Here is a 4,798-nt window from a genome sequence, read left to right on the forward strand (position 1 = left end):
TTTGATTCTGAACCTGAGAGGACCTTCCTTAGATTAAGGAGGGAAGCAAGAGGAAAACGAGTAGTTGGTGCGGAGGAAGAGGAGGAATACTTTGAACCAAACATGGATGAGAACATGGAGAACCATCATGAAGAAAAAGCTCACAACCATGGCAGAGAAGGTCCAGCAAATCATGCTGGGCAAGAGAGAAGAGTTCTAGGGTCCTACATCAATCCAAACCCAGCGAATTATGAAAGTAGCATCCAAAAAGCAACCATACATGCCAACAACTTTGAACTAAAGCCACAACTCATCACCCATGTTCAGAACAACTGTTCATTCGGAGGAGGTGTCCAAGAAGACCCCAATCAACATCTAACCATATTCTTGAGGATATGTGATACTGTGAAGTTTAATGGTGTTCATCCTGACACCTATAGACTGCTCCTATTTCCCTTCTCACTCAAGGACAAAGCAGCTAAGTGGCTGGAGTCTTTCCCGAAGGAGAGTTTAACAACCTGGGAAGATGTGGTGAACAAATTCTTGGCAAGATTCTACCCTCCTCAATGAATCAACAGGTTGAGAGCTGAGGTACAAACCTTCAGGCAGCAAGATGGTGAGACTCTATATGAAGCATGGGAGAGGTTTAAGGACCTGACAAGAAGATGCCCGCCAGATATGTTCAATGAATGGGTGCAGTTGCACATTTTCTATGAAGGCCTTTCGTATGAATCAAAGAAGGTAGTAGACCACTCATCCGGGGGATCTCTAAACAAGAAGAAGACCATTGAAGAAGCCATAGATGTCATTGAGACTGTAGCAAAGAATGACTACTTCTATGCTTCTGAAAGAGGCAACACTAGAGGAGTGATAGAGCTGAACAACGTGGATGCACTGCTAGCTCAAAACAAGCTTATTACCAAGCAGTTGGCTGACCTTACCAAAAAGATGGAGATGAATCAAGTGGCAGCAATCACTACCTCAGCAGCAGCTCAAGAGGGAGTGAATGAAGAAGCAGAGGGTGATCAGGAACAAGCCAACTACATTGGAAATTCACCTAGGCAGCACCATGACCCATACTCCAAAACATATAATCCCGATTGGAGGAACCACCCAAACTTCGGGTGGGGAAACCAACAGGATCAAGGCCAAGGTCAGAGACGCCACAACCCCAACAACAATGCAGCTCACCAACACTCCACACAGAGGTCATATTAACACCCACCTAACAAAACTTCTCAACATCCATAACAAAGTCAAAATGGCCCTTCTCATCCTTCTAATCTCAACTCTCCATCATCTGAAGATAGACTCTCAAGGATTGAAACCCTACTTGAGGGCATATGTAAGGAAATCCAAGATAACAAGTTGTTCAAGGAGGAGGTGCGAGCCAATATCAAGAACCAGGGAGACACCATCAAGAGGCTGGAGTTTCAAGTGGGATACCTTTCTGAGAAGATCCCCAAACCTATTGATAGCTTCCCAAGTGACACAGAGAAAAATCCGAGAGGTGAAGCAAAGAAGGTCAAATGGGAAGATTGCAAGATGGTTACTATAAGTGATAAGGAGACTGAGGAAGAGCCGAACAAACCATTAGAACAACCTGAAGATACATCAGCAGGAAAGCAGGAAGAGAATCATCAAGAAACCACAATCACACAGAAGGAGCTGCTGAGACTCTATGCACCCTTTCCCCAAATACTCAATGGTGGTGTAGAGAAGAGAATATACTCAAGGTTTCTTGACATGTTTGCATCTCTCCATGTAAACATACCATTCATCAAGGCCCTCCAACAAATGCCCTCATACATTAAGTATATAAAGGAACTGCTAACCAGGAAAAGCTCACTCAAGGGAGGACAAACAATAGTGATGAATAAGGAGTGCAGTGCTCTCATTCAAACAGAGTTGCCTACAAAAAGGAAGGACCCAGAAAGTTTTCACATCCCCTGTGCCATAGGAGAAACGCTGATTGATAAGGGACTCTGTGACCTCAGAGCAAGCATCAACTTAATGTCTCTATCTCTAATGAAGAAGCTGCAAATCAATGAGCTAATGCCCACAGACGTAGTAATCAGGCTGGTTGACAAAACTCAAAACCAAGTAGTGGGAGTGGTTGAAAATGTGTTGGTGAAAGTAGGAAACTATTTCCTCCCCACAGATTTTGTCATATTGGAATTGGAAGAAAGTCCCATCCACCCAATCATATTGGGAAGACCATTCCTAGCTACAGCTAGAGCACTCATAGATGTGGAGCGAGGAGAGCTAATACTAAGGATACATGATGAACAACTAGCATTCAATGTCTTCAAAACCTCACAAGAAGCAGACTAGGAAAACAAGGAACCAAGGGAAAATCACAACAAAGCACTGGTGGAAGAAACAAGCACTGAAGCACAAAACGTACACCTGGAAATCCCCTTGGTTGATAAGCAAAACAACCAGAAGGTGTCTTAGCTAAAGGAAACTCAAGTGGAGCCAAAACCACCAGAATCATATGAGACCAGCAACAAAATCTCCCTAGGAAAAGAGACCACAAAGAGCAGTATAGCAGCAAAAGAAACAAAGAAAAAGGCACCAAGGAGATGGAGGAACAAGAAGATCCCTACAGAAGGTTTCTCTCCAGGGGATAAAGTGATCTCAGCTTACTTCCCAGATATCCCACCTCATCTCCCCACCATCCCATCTCAGCTACCCAAGGTTTTCACCATCAACAAAGTTCTCTCCCTAGAACATGTAGAGATCCTTGATGAAGCCAATGGATATAGGTTTACTGCAAGAGGAGAAGATCTGAAGCACTACCAACCACCCTGACAAAAGGCAGAACGTCAAGCTAGTGACGCTAAAGAAGCGCTTCATGGGAGGCAACCCATGTTTTACACACTTTTAAAATAGCTAATAAAACAAGTTTCATGAAATTCAAATCAACTTTGACATATCCTTGAATGCAACATATAGTGAAGAACAAGTTTGGTGTTCAAGGCACACTAAGAGAACATGAATGTAACTCATAGCATGTCACTCTTAGCACCTTGAACAAATCTTCTTACACCACAGTGCCACAAACTAAGTTTGGTGTCACCAATGTTGCATATATGGACATTTAGTTGGTTAGTTGGTTTGCACTCAGGAATAACAATTAGTAACTAGAAACAAAAAAAATTTAGAGAGTAGCTACTCTTTTTCTTTTTTTTTTTTATTTTTGCCGCCACTTTCCACAATTTTATTAATCATATTTCTTTTATTTTGTAGGAGAATTGATGGGATAATTGAAGGAGGATTCGGCCACCACAAAAAGAGAGGACTATACACGTGTCTTCAAGGGGATTGCATTGGGAATTGTTGCCATGCAACATGGGAAGAAGAACAAGCTTGGAAACTGAACCAACCCCATCATAAAGTTGATAATCCTTGTGCTCATCCATTGCTAAACCCCATCCGTCCATCACACAACCACCCCATCAATCCACACCTTTCATTCACCCATCACTTTCCTATATAAGTGATTCCTAGTCTGTACCCCCTTCACATTCCAATTCCCATTCTTTATACTTTACACCTTCGGAACCCAAATCCCTTCATCTCACCATATCCTAACCCAACCGAATTCCACCATTTATCCACAACCCCTCAACACTTTCACATATTAACTCTTACTCATGGCATCATCGAGCTCCAAGAGGCAAAAGAGAAAGGAACCGGTTGAGGGCAGCTATTTTGATGAAGGAAAATTCAAAACTGCATTCCATGAGCTTGAATTTGAACAGATAAAGCTTAAAAAGATACTGCCTGAGTTAACATTCCAGTTCAACGAGGATGAATGCCCACAGATTCGAGAGAAGACCGAACAAAGGGGTTGGCAAAGGCTCACAAACCCAGAAGCAAAGAAAATGCAAACCTCATCAAAGAATTCTATGCAAATATAGTCAGAGAAGACAAAACTAAGGCCCCCACCTTCAAAAGTTATGTGAGAGGAACAGAGGTGGACTTCAGCCCCAATGCCATAACGAGGGTTCTTCAGCTGAAATCGCCACATTTTGACGAGCCCAGTTATCATGTAAGAATAAGTAATGGCCCCAACAATGATGAACTTGAAGAAATTATGAATGATATGTGTGTTATAGGATCTGACTGGGAAAGGTATTTGGATAGAAGACCTCGGTTCATCAGGAGAGGAGACCTCATCCTGGAAGCCAAGGGATGATTTGAGCTCGTGAGGAGATCTATCCTCCCAACTGCAAACAATTTGGAGGTTAACACTACTCGAGCTAATATGGTACATTGCTTAATAAAGGGTGGAGGCATCAATGTGCACGAGATTATAGCTGAGGGGATTCAAGAGTCAGCCGAGAAGAATGATCTAGGTGCTAGACTTTGGTACCCCAGCATCATCCTTAGGCTGTGCACGAAAGCCAAGGTACTCTTTGAGGACAGCAATCCAAGTTGGGTGAACCCTGGAAGGTCAGTCACGCTACAGCGAATAACTTATTTGGCACCCACCCAACAACAAAGAAGACCTCAAATAGGGAAAAAAGCAGCATAAGAGGGGCCTCACCGAGAAGAATCTCATCAAGAAGAATACCAGCAAGAAGAGTACTATGATCCAACCAACATCAACTTGAATCACATTCACGGAGCCATTGAGGAGCTAGCGAGGAGTTATATGGAGGGACAAGAACAACAACTGCACATTCAAGCCCAAAGGATGGATCGTCAAGAAGAACTGCTTTCTAATTGGATGAATCAACAAAGGGAGTGGCAGAAACAGCAAATGGAACACTACTCCCAGCTCACTCAAGCCATCAATCAAGTGACTGAA

At 43.0% G+C, this 4,798-nt stretch overlaps 1 non-coding gene across 1 annotated transcript; it reads right to left on the reverse strand.

The window, feature by feature from the left end:
- Positions 1-555: 555 nt before the first annotated feature.
- On the reverse strand, positions 556-662 carry LOC112752384 (small nucleolar RNA R71). Its single transcript, XR_003176823.1, has one exon. It is a non-coding gene; the product is annotated as a small nucleolar RNA R71 (small nucleolar RNA).
- Positions 663-4,798: the final 4,136 nt, after the last annotated feature.

The sequence above is a fragment of the Arachis hypogaea genome, chromosome 15 (genome assembly GCF_003086295.3).
Source record: "Arachis hypogaea cultivar Tifrunner chromosome 15, arahy.Tifrunner.gnm2.J5K5, whole genome shotgun sequence".
Lineage (NCBI taxonomy): Eukaryota > Viridiplantae > Streptophyta > Magnoliopsida > Fabales > Fabaceae > Arachis > Arachis hypogaea.